Source organism: Lissotriton vulgaris, chromosome 2_1, assembly GCF_964263255.1.
Source record: "Lissotriton vulgaris chromosome 2_1, aLisVul1.2, whole genome shotgun sequence".
NCBI lineage: Eukaryota > Metazoa > Chordata > Amphibia > Caudata > Salamandridae > Lissotriton > Lissotriton vulgaris.
Genome location: NC_141687.1, coordinates 917587335 through 917608151, shown reverse-complemented (window position 1 = coordinate 917608151; position 20817 = coordinate 917587335).

Below are 20817 nucleotides of genomic sequence, written 5' to 3'. Positions count from 1 at the left end.
CCAAAATTACACATACCCACGAGTGCTCTAAGACCCCAGAACTCAGTTGCAAAAATCTAGAACACCCCGAAACACATGCAATCCTGCTGCTAGGGCTAACCCCAACAAACCCTAAGTTACAAAAAGTGGCAAAAGGTTTTTCTGCATGGATTTTCCCCCAAACCACTTTTATCCGGTATTAGACCTTCCCAGCAATGCATCAAGACCCGTCAACCCACCCGCAAAAAAGCACAACACCCCCAAACAGCCAAAAAGGAAAATCTCATACTTACAATATTTTTCGGCATTCTGTCCAAACGCGCTGTGCAGCTAGGTCATAACTCCCGTTTTCCACCATGGATTTCCTGAAAAGCAAATGCAATCAAAATTAGACTGTGCCAGCAGTGCTCCCAGACCCCAAAACCCACCCCCAAACACCCGGAACCCCCCCAAAGAGCACCTCAAAGACAAGCAAGTCAGCAAAAACGCAAAAAGAATTTCGCCTCCGATTTGGTCCAAACCACTTTTATCCGGTATTAGAGCTTCCCAGCAATGTCCCCAGCGCCGTCAACCCAGGCGAAAACAAGTAGAAGACCCCCAAACAGCCAAAAGCAAAAGTACAAAAATGTGGACGTAGTCATTTTCATGGCAATTTCCAAAATCACTCGGCGCGCGCTCTGCAGCTAGGCCCTAACTCCCCTCTGCCACCATGGATTTGCTTCAAACCTCTTGCAATCAAAAGTATCCATACCCAGCAGTGGTCCCAGACCCCGAAACCCACCCACAAACACCAGGAAGCCCCCTAAACATGCCCCTGAAAACATGATAGTGAGCAAAAAGTCAAAAACGTTTTTAAGTCTGGTTTTATCCTATATTAGACCTTCCCAGCAATGCCCCAAGACCCGCCAACTCACCCGCAAAGAAGTAGAACACCCCCACAAGTGCAAAGTCTTTCTTCATTGGGCGTAATCCAGCCCTCTGCTTTCAGGGCTTGGTGTCAGAGAATAAGAGTTTGTCCTCATACTCTGCGAATTCAGGCAGGAGTAGGTCAGTGCCACCTAACAGAGAAGAAATTCCCTCATCTAAGTTGCTGTCCTCGTCTTCTTCCGGTGTGTATTCTCGTACTTTGTAATCTGGTGGTATGAGGTGCTGATTAATCTTGATCATTTTTAACCTCTCCACATTTTTGGGCGAGAGGCGGGTCCGTTTGCAAGTTACAATGCCACCAGCAGCACTGAAAACACGTTCAGAAGACACACTTGCGAGTGGGCAAGACAAGTAGTTTATAGCCAGGTTGGAGATCTGTGCCCACAATTCTTTTTTCCCATGCCAATACGCCAATGGGTCAGCATTACCATAGACCTCTGTTGAGTCATTCAGATAGTCCTGCACCATCGACTGAAGGTTCTCCACGATTCCTCCACTTTGCTTACTTTTTGCTGGGACCTTTTGAGAACCAAACCCAAGCTGAGTTAGCCAATCCTTTTCTTCACCCAATGTTACTGTTGTGTCTGGTGCAGATGATCCGGTTGCTGGTGTCTTTAACGGCTGAGAGGTCACTTCTGCCACAGCCACAGGTGGAGAAGTGGATTCTTTTGACTGGGGATGGCCTGCTGATGCTGATGTACTGCCTTTTCCTTCAATTTTTTGCCGTTCTCTTTCAAACCTCATGGCTGACAAGGCTAGCCAACGTTTGTACTTTGTAACATCTTCATCACCAAAAGGAAAGAATGCTCTGCCTGCCAGCGCCTTTTTGTAGCGTGGATCCAGAATAGTAGCACAAATGTAATGCTGTTCTGAGTGGATCATTTGAAGACGTTCATCGCCAAGTAGGTGCTCTAATAATTTCTCTGCCAAAACAAAAGCTTCTAGCTTTTCTTCATCTTTTTGAAACATAGAAGACACCGCCTTCAGTTGGTGCTCCAGCATGCGCAACAATGGGATAGCTTTTCCCAAATTACAGTCCTCCCTGCTGACTGCACGCGTTAAGATCTCAAAAGGACGAAGCATGTCTGTCAGGCTTTTAACTAGCTTCCATTGCGCATCTAGCCTCAGCTCCTTCTGAGCTGTACCCAGTGTTAAGAAATACTGATCGAGTACCGTAAACTGCTCATACAGACGTTCAAGCATGTAGAAGGTTGAGTTCCAACGTGTTGGCACCTCCTGGATGAGTGCTTTCACTGGAATTCGACGTTCATGTAGCAGGCCCCTCAGATGCTTCTGGGCCTTAAAAGAATGGCTGAAATGGTTGCACATTCTTCGGCAGGTGGCCACTAACTCGCACACTGGACTGTCTTCACTCACACATTTTTTAACAACCAGGTTTATACAGTTTGCCAAACACGGCACTCTGAAATAGTTACCCAGATCCATGGCCTTAACTACATTGGCGCCATTATCCGTGGAAACATAACCAATCTTGCGTTTTTTTGGGGACAGCCAGTGAAAGACCTTTGTATTAAACTCATTCAAAATGTTTTCTGCTGTATGACATTTCTCCAAGCCAAGCATGGGTAGTGTTGCATGTTTCCGAGCAGCTTTAAAAACTTGGTCCGGGTCAACACCTGCTTTTAGCTTTGCTTTAACCCCTGAAAAAGAGACCCAGTGTGCAGTGATGTACATATAATCAGTGCCTGCGCCACTGGTCCACATGTCTGTTGTCAGATGTATAGTGTGAACAGCACTCTTCTGCAAAGTTGCCCCAATCACCTCCAGCACATCTTCATGTAGTGCTGGAACCGCAATTCTGGCAAAATAGAACCAGCTAGGAACCTTCCATTTAGGGCAGAGCGATGCCACTAATTCTAGAAAACCAACCCCTTCTACAAAAGAAAAAGGGAGAAGGTCCAGAGCTAGCATTTTAGCCAGCTTAGTGTTATACAGACCCGTCAGTGGGTGGTTGCGTTCATATGGCGCTTCTGAAAACAACATGGTTCTAATGTTGGCCTGGACCATTTTATGGGATGATGATGATGACTTCTTTGACCCAGTTACGCTCGCTGATGAACTTTTTCGCATTGGTGTCTCACTCTCTCCCACACTCTTAGTGTGTGGCTCACAGGGGTACTGGGTGTAAGTGAAGTGTTTGACGCTTCTTCCTCCTCGTCATCATCAGATGAAACATCAACGTTTTCGTGACTTGCAATTCGGGCTTCCTTGATCTCCTTTAGGGGTGCAAACCATTGGACAGCGTGCTGTCTCTTAAGATGACCTCTCTGGCCTCCGGTCCTATAGTTGGTACCAAGCTTACCACGACTAACTGCAAGCTTACAAATGCTACAAATGGCTATGTTTTCCTTTTTTTGGGCAAACACTAAAGAAGTCCCAAACTGCGGACTTGAAATGTCTGTGGGGGCCGGAGGAGGCGATACTGGTGGTGGTCATGCTGCTAATGCCAGATGAAGTGGAGGATGTGTATTGCCGAACTTTACTATGTTGTGCACTTTCACCACCACTAATTGAGGTCGAGGTGGATGGAGGTCCCTTCTGGTGCGGAAGAAATATGGAAGCGGTAGGTGGTGGTGTACTAGTTAACTCCAATGATGGTGTTCCCATTGCCTCCTCGTCGACAACATCATCCCGCTCAGCAGCTTTTTGGGCTAGGGTCAAAATGTCTGTTTGCTGCATGCCCGCTGAGGCTGGAGTGAAGCCTATGATGACTGCGTCGTGAGAGTCTTCATCAGCAGGAGTATACGCCACTTCTTGTTGAGCGTCATCACACTCCATAACTATGACAGTTTTGACGACCTTCCTTTTACGCTTAGCTACCTTTGTCAGATCATGGTGTGCCTCACTCTCAGACGGCAGTGGTGGTTCCCAAGTTAGATCCGTATCATCAGAAGGAGGTGGGCTTGAAGAAGATGTAGACACCATCCTTGATCTTTTCCTTGCTAGGGATGTATAAGACAATGAATGATCATCAGGAGGAGTGGCTTCCTTAAATGATACCTCGGCTTGATTGTCGATTTCCTGATGTGCCCCTATTTCGGGAGGAACAACTATTGTGGGCACTTGTGCCCCTCCATGCACCTCTGCTTGCACATCTCCTTGCACTGCCTCTCCTTCCACATGTACTTGGGCTTGTACTTGCACATGTGGTTGTTGTTGCGGCTGTGGTTGTTCAACACTCGTCAGATGAGTTACAACAACCTGTGTTGATTGAGGGACATGGCTGCTACTTTCTTGCGATGAGCCAACATCACTGGTCGATGGTGATTGAACAACTAAACTAAGTGCCTCTGCAGCACTCAAGGGCTTGGACTTAAGTTAGCGTGGTGGTGGTGGCACTGAGCCCAATGGAGCGGGGGTGCTGCTCCCAGCTTGGTCCCCAGCAGATCCCGCTGCTTCTGCAGGCGTACTTTTTTTTTATTCCCAAAAAATGTGGCGGGCGGCACACCAGTCTCCTTGGTAACTTGCTTCTTCTGCTCCTTACTGGCAACTTTCTTCCTAGAGGAGCTACGGGGCACTTTTTGGGGCCATCTTCTTCAGAGGTCAGAACAGCAGGCCGCAGTTGCCCGAGTTGCAGAGTTGTCTGTGGCCAGACGTGACGTCGCGTGACATTATGCTGCACACACAAACCATTGCAGGACTTCTTCCTGGCACTGGTGGTTTTCTTGAGTCTTGTGCACCTAAAAGCAATGACAGACAGAGGAATATCAGTCAGTTATACACCTCAAAAACTCAAACACCACATAAAAATCAGCACAATCCCATGCCATCCAAGCCCTCAATGATGTTTAAATTCAAGATACCCCACAGAAAGACTAGGCCCATGCACCACTCACTACCCCTGGGCATAATGGATGAAAGCTAGGCAAAATGGGTGCAGGCCTGAGAACACTGCCTGCATTCAAAATGGCCCCTTGCCTCCCAGCACATGGCCAGGGCCTGCCTGTACCAGCACTCAAAATGGCCCCCACCCACATGGCCTGTCCCCATGAACACCCCAAAAAATCGAAAAACAAGCACAAATCATCACAGTCCCATGCCATCCCTGCCCTCCATGATGTTTAAATTCAAGACACCCCACAGAAAGACTAGGCCCATGCACCACTCACTACCCCTGGGCATAATGGATGAAAGCTAGGAAAATGGGTGCAGGCCTGAGAACACTGCCTGCATTCAAAATGGCCCCTTGCCTCCCAGCACATGGCCAGGGCCTGCCTGTACCATCACTCAAAATGGCCCCCACCCACATGGCAAGTCCCCATGAACACCCCAAAAAATCAAAAAACACAGAAAATCAGAACAATCCCATGCCATCCATGCCCTCCATGATGTTTAAATTCAAGACACCACACAGAAAGACTAGGCCCATGCACCACTCACTAGACCTGGTCAAAAGGCCCCAACAACAACCCAAAAATCGAAAAACACACAAAATCACCACAATCCCATGCCATCCATGCCGTCAATCATGTTCAAATTCAAGACACCCCACAGAAAGACTAGGCCCATGCACTACTCACTACCCCTGGGCATAATGGATGAAAGCTAGGAAAATGGGTGCAGGCCTGAGAACACTGCCTGCATTCAAAATGGCCCCTTGCCTCCCAGCACATGGCCAGGGCCTGCCTGTACCAGTCCTCAAAATGACCCCCACCCACATGGACAGGCCCATGAACACCCCAAAAAATCAAAAAAACACACATAAATCACCACAATCCCATGCCATCCATGCCCTCAATGATGTTTAAATTCAAGACGCCCCACAGAAAGACTAAGCTCATGCACCACTCACTAGCCCTGATCAAAAGGCCCCAACAACAGCCCAAAAATCGAAAAACACACAAAAATCACCACAATCCCATGCCATCCATGCCCTCAATGATGTTTAAATTCAAGAGACCCCACAGAAAGACTAGGCCCATGCACCACTCACTAGCCCTGGTCAAAAGGCCCCAACAAACGCCCAAAAATCGAAAAACACACAAAAATCACCACAATCCCATGCCATCCATGCCCTCAATCATGTTCAAATTCAAGAGACCCCACAGAAAGACTAGGACCATGCAACCCTGAGTACCCCTGGGCATAATGGATGAAAGCATGGCAGACTGGGTGCAGGCCTATGGCACAACAAAGCACACTGCCTGGCTTCAAAATGGCCCCTAGACCCCCACCACATGGGCAGGCCCGGCCTGCACCAGTCCTCAAAATGGCCCCCACCCACATGGACAGGCCCATGAACAACACAAAAAATCGAACAAACACACAAAAATTACCACAATCCCATGCCATCCATGCCCTCAATGATGTTTAAATTCAAGACACCCCACAGAAAGACTAGGCCCATGCACCACTCACTAGCCCTGGTCAAAAGGCCCCAACAACAGCCCAAAAATCGAAAAACACACAAAAATCAGCACAATCCCATGCCATCCATGATGTTTAAATTCAAGACACCCCACAGAAAGACTAGGCCCATGCACCACTCACTAGCCCTGGTCAAAAGGCCCCAACAACAGCCCAAAAATCGAAAAACACACAAAGATCACCACAATCCCATGCCATCCATGGCCTCAATCATGTTCAAATTCAAGACACCCCACAGAAAGACTAGGCCCATGCACCCCTGAGTACCCCTGGGCATAATGGATGAAAGCATGGCAGGCTGGGTGCAGGCCTATGGCACAACAAAGCACACTGCCTGGCTTCAAAATGGCCCCTAGACCCCCACCACATGGACAGGCTGGCCTGCACCAGTCCTCAAAATGGCCCCCACCCACATAGACAGGCCCATGAACACCCCAAAAAAATCGAAAAAACACACAAAAATCACCACAATCCCATGCCATCCATCCCCTCAATAATGTTTAAATTCAAGTCACCCCACGAAAAGACTAGGCCCATGCACCACTCACTAGCCCTGGTCAAAAGGCCCCAACAACAGTCCATAAATCGAAAAACACACAAAAATCAGCACAATCCCAAGCCATCCATGCCCTCAATGATGTTTAAATTCAAGACGCCCCACAGAAAGACTAAGCTCATGCACCACTCACTAGCCCTGGTCAAAAGGCCCCAACAACAGCCCAAAAATCGAAAAACACACAAAAATCACCACAATCCCATGCCATCCATGCCCTCAATGATGTTTAAATTCAAGTGACCCCACAGAAAGAATAGGCCCATGCACCACTCACTAGCCCTGGTCAAAAGGCCCCAACAACAGCCCAAAAATCGAAAAACACACAAAAATCACCACAATCCCATGCCATCCATGCCCTCAATCATGTTCAAATTCAAGAGACCCCACAGAAAGTCTAGGCCCATGCACCCCTGAGTACCCCTGGGCATAATGGATGAAAGCATGGCAGACTGGGTGCAGGCCTATGGCACAACAAAGCACACTGCCTGGCTTCAAAATGGCCCCTAGAACCCCACCACATGGACAGGCCCGGCCTGCACCAGTCCTCAAAATGGCCCCCACCCACATGGACAGGCCCATGAACACCACAAAAAATCGAAAAAACACACAAAAATAACCACAATCCCATGCCATCCATGCCCTCAATGATGTTTAAATTCAAGACACCCCACAGAAAGACTAGGCCCATGCACCACTCACTAGCCCTGGTCAAAAGGCCCCAACAACAGCCCAAAAATCGAAAAACACACAAAAATCACCACAATCCCATGCCATCCATGCCCTCAATCATGTTCAAATTCAAAGACCCCACAGAAAGACTAGGCCCATGCACCCCTGAGTACCCCTGGGCATAATGGATGAAAGCATGGCAGACTGGGTGCAGGCCTATGGCACAACAAAGCACACTGCCTGGCTTCAAAATGGCCCCTAGACCCCCACCACATGGACAGGCCCGGCCTGCACCAGTCCTCAAAATGGCCCCCACCCACATGGACAGGCCCATGAACACCACAAAAAATCGAAAAATCACACAAAAATAACCACAATCCCATGCCATCCATGCCCTCAAAGATGTTTAAATTCAAGACACCCCACAGAAAGACTAGGCCCATACACCACTCACTAGCCCTGGTCAAAAGGCCCCAACAACAGCCCAAAAATCGAAAAACACACAAAAATCAGCACAATCCCATGCCATCCATGATGTTTAAATTCAAGACACCCCACAGAAAGACTAGGCCCATGCACCACTCACTAGCCCTGGTCAAAAGGCCCCAACAACAGCCCAAAAATCGAAAAACACACAAAGATCACCACAATCCCATGCCATCCATGGCCTCAATCATGTTCAAATTCAAGACACCCCACAGAAAGACTAGGCCCATGCACCCCTGAGTACCCCTGGGCATAATGGATGAAAGCATGGCAGACTGAGTGCAGGCCTATGGCACAACAAAGCACACTGCCTGGCTTCAAAATGGCCCCTAGACCCCCACCACATGGACAGGCTGGCCTGCACCAGTCCTCAAAATGGCCCCCACCCACATGGACAGGCCCATGAACACCCCAAAAAATCAAAAAAACACACAAAAATCACCACAATCCCATGTCATCCATGCCCTCAATGATGTTAAAATTCAAGACACCCCACAAAAAGACTAGGCCCATGCACCACTCACTAGCCCTGGTCAAAAGGCCCCAACAACAGCCCAAAAATCAAAAAACACACAAAAATCAGCACAATCCCATGCCATCCATGATGTTTAAATTCAAGACACCCCACAGAAAGACTAGGCCCATGCACCACTCACTAGCCCTGGTCAAAAGGCCCCAACAACAGTCCATAAATCGAAAAACACACAAAAATCACCACAATCCCATGCCATCCATGCCCTCAATCATGTTCAAATTAAAGAGACCCCACAGAAAGACTAGGCCCATGTACCCCTGAGTACCCCTGGGCATAATGGATGAAAGCATGGCAGACTGAGTGCAGGCCTATGGCACAACAAAGCACACTGCCTGGCTTCAAAATGGCCCCTAAACCCCCACCACATGGACAGGCTGGCCTGCACCAGTCCTCAAAATGGCCCCCACCCACATGGACAGGCCCATGAACACCCCAAAAAATCAAAAAAACACACAATAATCACCACAATCCCATGTCATCCATGCCCTCAATGATGTTTAAATTCAAGACACCCCACAGAAAGACTAGGCCCATGCACCACTCACTAGCCCTGGTCAAAAGGCCCCAACAACAGCCCAAAAATCGAAAAACACACAAAAATCAGCACAATCCCATGCCATCCATGATGTTTAAATTCAAGACACCCCACAGAAAGACTAGGCCCATGCACCACTCACTAGCCCTGGTCAAAAGGCCCCAACAACAGTCCATAAATCGAAAAACACACAAAAATCACCACAATCCCATGCCATCCATGCCCTCAATCATGTTCAAATTCAAGAGACCCCACAGAAAGACTAGGCCCATGCACCCCTGAGTACCCCTGGGCATAATGGATGAAAGCATGGCAGACTGGGTGCAGGCCTATGGCACAACAAAGCACACTGCCTGGCTTCAAAATGGCCCCTAGACCCCCACCACATGGACAGGCCCGGCCTGCACCAGTCCTCAAAATGGCCCCCACCCACATGGACAGGCCCATGAACACCACAAAAAATTGAAAAAACACAAAAAAATAACCACAATCCCATGCCATCCATGCCCTCAATGATGTTTAAATTCAAGACACCCCACAGAAAGACTAGGCCCATGCACCACTCACTAGCCCTGGTCAAAAGGCCCCAACAGCCCAAAAATCGAAAAACCCACAAAAATCAGCACAATCCCATGCCATCCATGATGTTTAAATTCAAGACACCCCACAGAAAGACTAGGCCCATGCACCAGTCACTAGCCCTGGTCAAAAGGCCCCAACAACAGCCCAAAAATCAAAAAACACACAAAGATCACCACAATCCCATGCCATCCATGGCCTCAATCATGTTCAAATTCAAGACACCCCACAGAAAGACTAGGCCCATGCACCCCTGAGTACCCCTGGGCATAATGGATGAAAGCATGGCAGACTGGGTGCAGGCCTATGGCACAACAAAGCACACTGCCTGGCTTCAAAATGGCCCCTGGACCCCCACCACATGGACAGGCTGGCCTGCACCAGTCCTCAAAATGGCCCCCACCCACATGGACAGGCCCATGAACACCCCAAAAAATCAAAAAAACACACAAAAATCACCACAATCCCATGCCCTCAATGATGTTTAAATTCAAGACACCCCACAAAAAGACTAGGCCCATGCACCACTCACTAGCCCTGGTCAAAAGGCCCCAACAACAGTCCATAAATCGAAAAACACACACAAATCACCACAATCCCATGCCATCCATGCCCTCAATCATGTACAAATTCAAGACACCCCACAGAAAGACTAGGCTCATGCACCCCTGATTACCCCTGGGCATAATGGATGAAAGCATGGCAGACTGGGTGCATGCCTATGGTACAACAAAGCACACTGCCTGGCTTCAAAATGGCCAGTAGAGCCCCACCACATGGACAGGCCTGGCCTGCACCAGTCCTCAAAATGGCCCCCACCCACATGGACAGGCCCATGAACACCCCAAAAAATCAGAAAACACAGAAAATCAGCACAATCCCATGCCATCCATGCCCTTCATGATGTTTAAATTCAAGACACCCCACAGAAAGACTAGGCCCATGCACCTCTCACTAGCCCTGGTCAAAAGGCTCCAACAACAGCCCAAAAATCGAAAAACACACAAAAATCACCACAATCCCATGCCATCCATGCCCTCAATGATGTTTAAATTCAAGACACCCCACAGAAAGACTAGGCCCATGCACCACTCACTACCCCTGGGCAAAAGGCCCCAACAACAGCCCAAAAATCGAAAATTCCAAAATTGTAGTTGCAGCAACTGTAATGCCCAAAACAAACTTACTTGTGAAATTTCTAATCCAAAAGTGATCCAAAGAAAGTCAAAAATGCCTCAAATCCAAATATCCAGCAGCATCCACAAAAAGTAATCCTTCCAGTTCAAGATCCGAATGAAAGTGACCAGCACATGAAGAAAGCACTGGGAGGAGCCTGCTGGACAGGAACAGGAAGTTGGAGACTGTGGGGCTCTTCCTTCCTCCACCCCCCCCCCCCAAATGGACTCCTTGCAAAAAAAAGTGCAGGCAAATGTCAACCTGAGGAGTTATTCTGATAAAAATCATCATTTTCAGAAGGTTTATGCTGCTTGCTGGTGGATTTCTTGTGCAGAATTGCAAATTCTGTATTTCGCGAGTGTGAGATTGTTGCTGCCCACCGCATCTACGTGTTCGCAATTGCGAACTCTCGCGATGCGTGCTGTGCAAGGTGGCAAGCCGCGATTACGTAATCGCGGTCGCCAAACTCCCGCGGGATCCCGCAGCAAGATCCAAAATGGCGCAGCACTCGCAAAATATCGAGAAAAACAACTCGGCAAACGCTGAATGACGGTAAGTGAACGCCGCGCGCCGCAATATTGTATCACCAAGCAAAAAAATCCGCCGCTTGCGAATTTGGGATTTTCAGCAAATTCGAGAGTTCGCGGATTGCGAATTTACCGAAAATCCGCAAAATGCGCAAGCGGAACGGATTTTACGCCCATGTTTAATCTCCACATAGCCGCTATGGGCCCAATCTATGAGGCATCAAGGACGGCACTTCCTTTTCTTCAAGGATGGAAGTCGTCTCAGAGAACATTCCACCAACAGCGAGCTAACGCTCTCGAAAAATAGAGGGACCAAAAAACGAAGAAAAGGAGTTCTACAAAAAAAACATCTAAATCAGCAGAAGTACTGATGACAACTCAATATGGATCTTGCGCATCCCTCTCCCTGAGGGAGGTATCCAGTCTCAGCCCCAACCAGACAAACCAACCACCTCTGGAGACCACAGTAGCCTCCAAATCCACCAAAGAGTGGGACAGCATAACTCCATTAAAACTTAAATACTCTTCTATCGTAAAGCTACACATGGATACCAAAAGGACCATCCATACTAGTAGCGGAAGCCCTCCAGCAATGAAAAAAAACACAATAACAGACTTTTTCTTCAAAAAATCCATTGATATCACTCAGTCAGCCCAACTGGGCATCATGGATACCTCAGACTCAATTAAGAAAAAAGTACCCAACGGTGACCTAGTAGTTACTCCAGCCCACCCTGTGGGCATAATATCTCTTATAACTCCATCTCCCACAACAATTAGTACGCACAATCTGGTGCAACCACACCTAATAAATAGCACAGTCATTGATATTTCCTCAGCGAGCCCTCCGGACAGCCTGCTGGCGGTCATTGACCTAAAAACCAGCATGACAGAGAAAAACACAGGAACCAAAAAAGGGACCTGTCTCCCAGCACCCAAGGATAGTCCGGAGAAAGCACCATTCCATCCCAAACTAAATTGCATAACTACGGCTGCACAGATTCATAGCTCCATGGAGAGAGACGCAGGAGCTACAGGACAACAGGCAATCGTAGGCTGCAGTCTATGGCCCATTGATCAAGCAGCATATGAAGCCTATGAAACATTCAATGGCAGACAAAGGGGTCCTCACACCGGCCCGGCCTCGCTTGGGGTCCCTTTTCGCACGATGGGCAAATGCTCAATAAAATCTACAGAGCCCAGGCAAGTACTGGAGCAGCGCAATCTCCTCCCCTCACCGGCCTCCAGCTCTATGCTAAGCTCGACTATAACGGAAAGTCTAATATCATCAACTTCTAAAAATATTACAAACATTACGGAACAAGAATCTTTATTGGCACAGTAAGGGCCCTGACATGGCAGTCCGATAAATTGGGGTTGCAACTAGATCTAATTCAAAAAAGAAAAAAGAAGGCCAGAAACAAAGCACTGAGAGATTGTCGCCTAAACCAGCCGCCAACTAAACTAATAAAATCAGATAACAACTCGCCTAACGTATATCCACTGTTTAACCGCATCGCTGCAAGAGAGTTTCCCCTGCTGTGCTGGACAGCAATGAAAACGGGTGTGGTCATGACGAGCTCAGCTCGTCATGAGCACTCGAGCACTGTGCTGCATGACGAGCTGAGCTCGTCATGAGCATGGAAGGGGTTAAAGTTTGTGGGAATTCGAAGAATCCATCAAGAAAAGCACAATCACCTGCCCTTCTACCCCAGGCTCCCCAGGAATCGATAAAGCCTATTTCAAATACAGTTCCCACTGTGATACAAAGCATAACATCACAATTCATTTCATCAGGAATATACCTGCCGAGGTATTCACCTTCAATCACGCAAAACCAGAAGGAACCTTCGCCTGGCAATAGTGGTAACATAATAAAAGATCTAGAAATAGAACAACGCCCGGCATACTCAACTGAACACACAGAGAGATTAGTTAATTCTACAACCAAGAAAGACCCAGGCTCCACCACTGATCAAAGGCCCGTAGTTCGAAACTTAGAGCCATCAATTCACTCACAAAGGGCACAGCAACCCACAGGATGGGTGACCACTTTAACCCCACAAGAAGTTCTTCCACCTGCAATAGAAAGTGGAGCCCTGCGGAGATCATCGCTAGTGCGCAAATTGATTAGACCTGCACTCAATTATCATTATCCCCTAGCTCACCCTGATAAAGAATGCCATACCAAAAGACGCCAATGCGAGGAGCAATCGGCTAAGCTGGCCTTCTTTCCCTACTATCCGTCGGAAGGGAGGCACGATGTGTTGAATCGTATCAACATATTAAGGCCACTTCAGGCTACTCCTATCCAGTCAAAGCCTCAGGTGACATTCTGAGTGTGGAATTTCAACTTATCCCAGAGTGCCAAAATGGGAGGGAAGCCACTTTTTTAACATTAAAAACAACTTCACTGGCAGAAGAAATACTAGACCAAAAGGACATCCTCGAGGAATGGGGCATGGGAATTTCAAAAATACAAGCACCGTAATACCCTGCTCCGCTAAGAAGGTTATATGACCCAATGACTCCAAAGGCCTACCCCTACAGTATATTGATGGGGACAGGGCTCTTCCTCCACCAGCCACAGATAGATAATATGAACATATCCTGCTTCCACTCTTCATCAAGGGGTATGACTAGGAAAATAGTAACAGGACAACCAGGGAGTGCCCACCAACCTGACCAGAAACCAGTTCCCTACATTTTTTTGAGTGATGTCGCAGCCTACTCCTAGCAGTGAGAAGCGTGCATTATTGCCACAACAACAGATAACCTTCCTATGATGGAATGTAGCAGGACTATCAAGACTTCTTAGCTCAAACACAGCAAAATCACTGCTATTGGAATCTGATGTTCTTTGCTTCCAAAAAACATGGGCTCTAATCCCGCTAAAAATTGTTGGCTTCCAAGGGATCCACCACGTAGCTAAGAAAAAAAACATCTTTGAGAGGCCCTCCGGAGGCCTGTCAATATATCTCAACTTGAACATGAAAATAAAAACACACTCAATCTCAACCCAAGATGAGATGCTTCAAGCGCTCGTATTGGAGAGTAGCTTCGGCTCAGATCAAGCAAGTCGTCTTCGCCAGATGTGCGATAATCTGGACCAAATCCTCTGTGACCATGTTAACTATGACACAATAATCTGCAGAGACATTAACCTGCGACAATTAGGATCATTTAACACCACCTCCTTATCTCTAAATCCTTTAAATACCCAAATGAACAACACCTTAAATAAACATGGACTACAATCTTTACAGCTCCTAGCAAACAGCCAAGGATCATCATCCCAACCCCTGAAGACCTCAAAGGAATAAGTACCATCGACTACGTTTTTGCCACGGTGAACCTTATTACTCACCTCGCGAGCTTTAAAGTGCTTTTTTCTAAAGATAGCGACCATCTACCACTTTGTACAACATTTAACGTAAATCTCCCAAAACACAAACATCATAAAGTGTTGGGTACTTCATGCAAGGACGAAAGATTTCATCTAATTCGGAGGGTAAAATGGGGCAAGGTCAATTTACGGAATTTAGTGTTTTGGAAAGCTGCCACAGGACAGTCCCTGCAAGCCCAAAGCGGCGAATACCTACTATCTCACTGGACTCCCATTATCAGGGGTATCCATAAATTACTTAATCCTCAAAAAGGCCCAAGGCGGCACCAGTTAAAATCAACCAACAATAATCAACCGATTTTGGCGAGCTCATGGCACACTCGAAAGCTGACAACGGTACGCAAGAAAACTTACAATGCACTAGCCAAAGTCGACCTGTCATTGGAACTTCAAAGCTCAAGAAAAAAGCATAGGCAATTGATATGTCAGGAAAAAAAACAGCAGAGGGAGAAGGATTGGCAATATGTCCACTCAATCATGAGCAATCATAATCAGGCAGACCTATGGAGATACATCAAAAACTAAACAAGCCAAGAACTGGTAAGGAGCAACTCCATCACTGAAGCAATGTTGTCTTCAGACGTAAATAACCTCTATGTAGCTGATCAAACAGGAGCCTCTCAGCCAGAATACTCAGATCCTTCGGACGACTCAGAGGACCGTGCCTCCATATTTACGATTACTAGTATTCAATTTCAATTCAGTTTCAATAAGCTTTATTCGGTTCGTATAAAACAACCATAAAAGCACAAAAGGAAATACATCAGCAAACATTTGTTTTAAAAAAACAATTATGTACATTAAATAGATAAAATCCAACTAGATTATTAGTACTACTTAAAACATCATGCTTTTCCTTGCATCAATAGATTTTAGTATAAAAGTTGCAGTGAAAAAACATATATCAGGTTCTCGCAATGTAAAAATCAACCTCATAGCAGCTTACGTAGTAAAAGTACAATATTTTATAAACAGTGGTTTTAAAAATGCAATACGATAGTTCAGATACAAATCACATATGAGGAGAAAGTGCAGAGTGCTTTGTTTAGTGTTGCCGTCACATGGGCAAGGGGAAACAGGATACTGTTTTACACGTGGAAAAGCTACCAGGTGATGGACAAGACCAAATCTCATTCTTGTATTCAAAAAGTACTGAGCAAAATAAGATCTTCAGGTGCACCTGGTCCAAATATCCTCCCGGCCCAATTGTTCAAAGAAGACTCGTCATTATAGTCTGCAATACTTCTCTCACTGTTTATAACCTGCACTAAACTCCATCAAGTAAACAAAAGCTGGAGAGGTTCAATATTGCACCCAATTTTTAAAAAGGGCGACAGACCGAATCCCTGCAATTATCGGCTGATAGCCTTGTTGGATATTGAGGCTAAGATCAAGAAGATCAATACCACCCAAGGGTTCAAGCAAGGATGCGTTCTTGCTCCAATGATGTTTAATTTATGCACAGCGGACATATCGCGGGCGCTCACTAATGCTAATCTAATCTCCCCAAAAGTCGGTAACACAAAGATCCCAATATTGCAATATGCGGACAATATAATCCTCCTCGACAATTCAAAAATAGGACTCTAGAGAGCATTAAACTCTCTCCACCTATACAATAGTGTATATAAACTGAAAGGCAATGAAGCAAAAATAAAGGTTCTATCATTTGGAAGGGCGCTTCAAAAAATAAATAACAATTGGTCCCTGGGTCCCCTAAAAATCTCTGGAGCCAAATCCTATAACTATTTGGGCACATGGTTTTCTGCAAATAGCACATCAACAAAACATAAGCGTCACCTAAAAAACAAGGCAGCGTTAATAACCACAAGTCTGTGTCAACTACATGCAGCCCTAGAAAGTCCGTCCCCAGCACCAATTAGAGAGGTACTCAGGGCAGTATTACCATCTGCAATTACCTACGGCAGTGAGGCCTTTCCAGCTCAACTCACCAAAACCATCAAAAAATGACATCTAAAAATATACAAAAGAGTGTTCAAATTGCCCTGTTATACACGGGGGCCCTTGGTGAGACTTGAGTTTGGCCTCGAGGGCATCACATGGTCAAGTATGGGGTATTTTATAAAGTACTATCACTGATGCATCATGACAACACCACGTACCCTGAAATTTATTTTGCAAGATATCTTTAAACATAAAATCAATCCATGGTCTACTTACTTAAGGATATCAGCAGAAACCCTACAAATCGACCTGACCACTTTAAATACTTCTTCATTTACGTTCGCTGCAATAAAAAGTATAATGAAAAAACAGACTAGATTACTTTCCAAGACCATGGACCTGCAAAAAATTAATACCACTCCACCACTAAGGGCCCTGGCAGCATCATACAACAATGAGAGTCAAGTCGGACTTAGGGCACAACCTTATCTCAATTGCACTATAAGGAAAGCCTGTCTGAATAAAATCTGGGCAGTAAGGATGCTGGCACTACAAATCAAAGATTTTAATCCCAACTGGCCGCTGCTTTCTAAAGTAGTCAAGTGTAGATTCTGCGGCTACAAATCAGAATCTCTTCTACATTTACTGTGCAGCTGTCCGATCTTGCTTGACTGCCGTCGAACCTTACTTAAGCCACTCTTTTTAATTTGTGGCATAAGAACATGCAACCAAGCAACAAACAGGATTTTTAGTACAATGGTCCCCCTCGAACTGGCAACAATAGGTACATTTTTTAAAGCAGCGCAGGACTTCCTAAAATACTCTATACAAAGCACTGAGATGATAATTAAGTATTAACCCTCTGCCCATTGATAAAGGACATTGATGCACAATGGAGTTAGCTTATTCCATAATTATGTCTTCTCTTAGTTGAAACTTTTTTCTTCTTTTTATGGAAGGGTTTTTAACTTACTTTTATTCATTAACTTCATTATAGACATGGGAAAGGGAAGACGGTAGAGAGAAAGCCTGTACACCAAGTGCCTCCTTTCCTCGGGCACAAAATACATTCATATTATACGGTTTTGACATGTACCTAGCATTCTATTTTGCTTCTGTATAATTATGTTTCTTTTTAAATCTTTTCTATTGTCATGGTTTTAAGTAATCTACACAATAAACTTAGCATTGAGTGAGAGAGTGAGTGAGTGAGTGAGTGAGTGAGTGAGTGATATGTGGTAAATAGCCGTCTTTGATAGTAATGCGCATGCGCGGCCGCCCGCGCATGTGCATTACTATTCAAGACAACGGCGCGAATCACGCGATGACGAGAGGGAGCCCCGGGGACGCGGCGGACAAGGTAAGTGGTTTTTAATCATTTTATAAAATGTAATTTAGGTATTTAGGGAGGGCGGGAGGGAGGCGGGTGGCGCGAAGTGGGGCTACGTGAAGTGCATAGGTGGACGTAGTGTCTCGTCCACTTCGCGTAGCTTCGCGAAGCCCCACTAAGCCCACTACGCCCACCCTTAGCAAGGACATATTTATGCATTGACCATTTTATTACTTCAATAGATTTAAGGTCCATAATTTTGGAATGCCTTATAATCCCCAGCCTATTGAGTGATCACCACCCAGTATTGATAACTGTGAGTATTCCGCCTAGAATATCGTTCCAATCAGGCACTTGTGAAGCGGTCATAAAAACACATGGGGAAAACGGTTATCTCAATCAAATGGACAGGTGTAGATCCAGATGCATTTACAAATACAATTTTATTAAAAATATCAAATCATATTGGCACTTGTTTGGACGATTCATCAAGTAGCCTTGATATTGTTAAGGCCTTCCAACTTATTTCTACTGTAATTTCAGATAACCTGCGAAGAAAAAGCAAGAAACTTGTATCGAATTCCCCGAGGTAGTTTGATAAACTTTGTTCTAAACTGAAAAGGGAATTGAAGTTAGCGCTTAAAAGGATCCCACGCAACAGGGAGGGGATCAACACATTACAAAAATTATATAAAGAAGCCCTTAATAAGAGAAAAATGGAGATAAGGGAAAATGCATGGGCGTCTTTAACCCTTTCGATGCTGATGACGAGCAGAGCTCGTCATCACCCACGGGTGTCGTGTGCTGATGACGAGCTCAGCTCGTCATAGTGCCACTAAAATGGCATTTTCCAGCACAGGGGGGGGGAAACGCCCAGCAGCCATGTGGTTAAACAAGGCTGCAGAGCTAAAAGACTCATTTCTCTTCTGGAAAACTCTGGACTAACCTTTTTTAAAGAGGCGCAATCAGTGAAGATTGATACCGTAGTGGTCCCTGAGGACTGGCTAACTCAGTTCGAAGCAATTTTTAATGAATCCAAACAGGGTCTTTTAAGAGTTCAGGATAATGTTGTCATAACCACATATAGGGGCTGATTAGGATGGAGGAATCTGCGCATCCTCCGGGCCTGGAGGATGCGGAGAATCCTCTGCGGACCCACCAAGACCCACCGCCACATTAGGATGGCTGGTGGGTCCTGGTTTCCGTCCGCAGCTTTTCCTCTGCGGTTGGCTTACAACCGCGGCGGAAAAGCACTAATATGGTGACGGTGTCTCTCAGACACCGTCAGCCAGATTAGGATGTGCTTGGAAACATGCTTTTCCGTGGCGGCTTTTCTGCCGTGGAAAAGCATGTGTAACTTCACTGCGGGGGCCCGTTGCGGGCCCCCTAGGTGAAGTGGGGGTGGGCGGTGCACATGGGGAGTACCTATGGTACCCCCCTGCATTTGTATGCGCGGTGCCTGCCACTTTCTACATACAAATGTAATGCGTGCATTTTTAACATTGCTGCGAGTGCAGCTTGAAGCTCCACCCGCCGCAATGTTAAAAATAGAGGATGTGACCGCCACCCTGGCGGTCACATCATAATCTGCACAGAGGGAACGCCGCAGCCCATGCGGACGTTCCCTCCTACTCAGGGGTCGCGGACGGACTCAAGTCCGTCCGCGATCCTAATGACCCCCTTAATATTAATTTAGAGAGTATATCTCAAGGCGAATTTAGAAGAGCCCTTAAGAATAGTGCCAGTGGTAACGCTGCTGGCCCTGATGGTGTCCCAATTGGTGTATTTAAGCACAACATGGACCTTTGGGTACCTGTCTTGTTTAAATTCTTCAATGCAACAATAGATGGTGTGATACCGGCCACATGGGCGGAGAGCTTAATAGTCCCTATATTTAAAAAGGGAAATAGAAGTTGTCTGAGTTGCTATCGTCCAATATCCTTGCTTGATTCAACTTCTAAATTCATGGGACACATATTGTTGGCCAGGCTAGAGCTTTGGTCAATTGAAAACAATATTTTATCAAAGGCACAGTATTGCTTAAGACAGGGCATTGGCACAGTTGAGCAGTGCCTGAACTTGAATCTAATAATAGGAAAATATACCCTTGCGAGGGAGGGCTCCTTTAATCTCTGCTTTGTGGATTTATCAAGCACTTTTGACTTGGTGAACCACTCAAAGCTATTGGAGACACTAAGGGGATGGGCGCTCCGGATGATATTGTTAGTTTCCTATCACAGATTTACGCACGGTTATCGGCAAGGATACGATATGGAATTCAGGGGGAAAGCACGAAGCACTTTAAAATTACCCGTGGAGTAGGACAGGGCTGTATTCTTGCCCCCTTATTATTTTCACTTTATATAAATGGGGTTGACTCTTTATTACAGAATAGCGGGGTAGAAGTCCCAATTATTGGTAAGCGGGCAACACCCCTTTTATTGTACGCCGATGAGCCGTCCTGATTTCAAGGACGGCAAATGGATTACAGACCCTGATGGATAATTTTAATAGTTTTATTACAGAGAAACATCCGAGAATTAACCTAAGTAAGACACTGGTAATGTCCTTTGGTAAAGGGAATATTAAAATAAAATCCCATTTTATCAACGGGACTCAGATAGAGAGAAGATCTACGTTTTCTTACTTGGGGATCCTTTTTAACAGTAAGGGCAATTGGAAAAAGCATATAACCGTAAGCAAGCTGAAATTCTTAAAAATTGTGGAGGCCATATTTAGATTCTCCCAAAAAATCGGTAATAAACCTGTTAGGGAGATTCTCAAGTTGTATGGAGCAAAGTGCATCGCAGGGAGTTGTT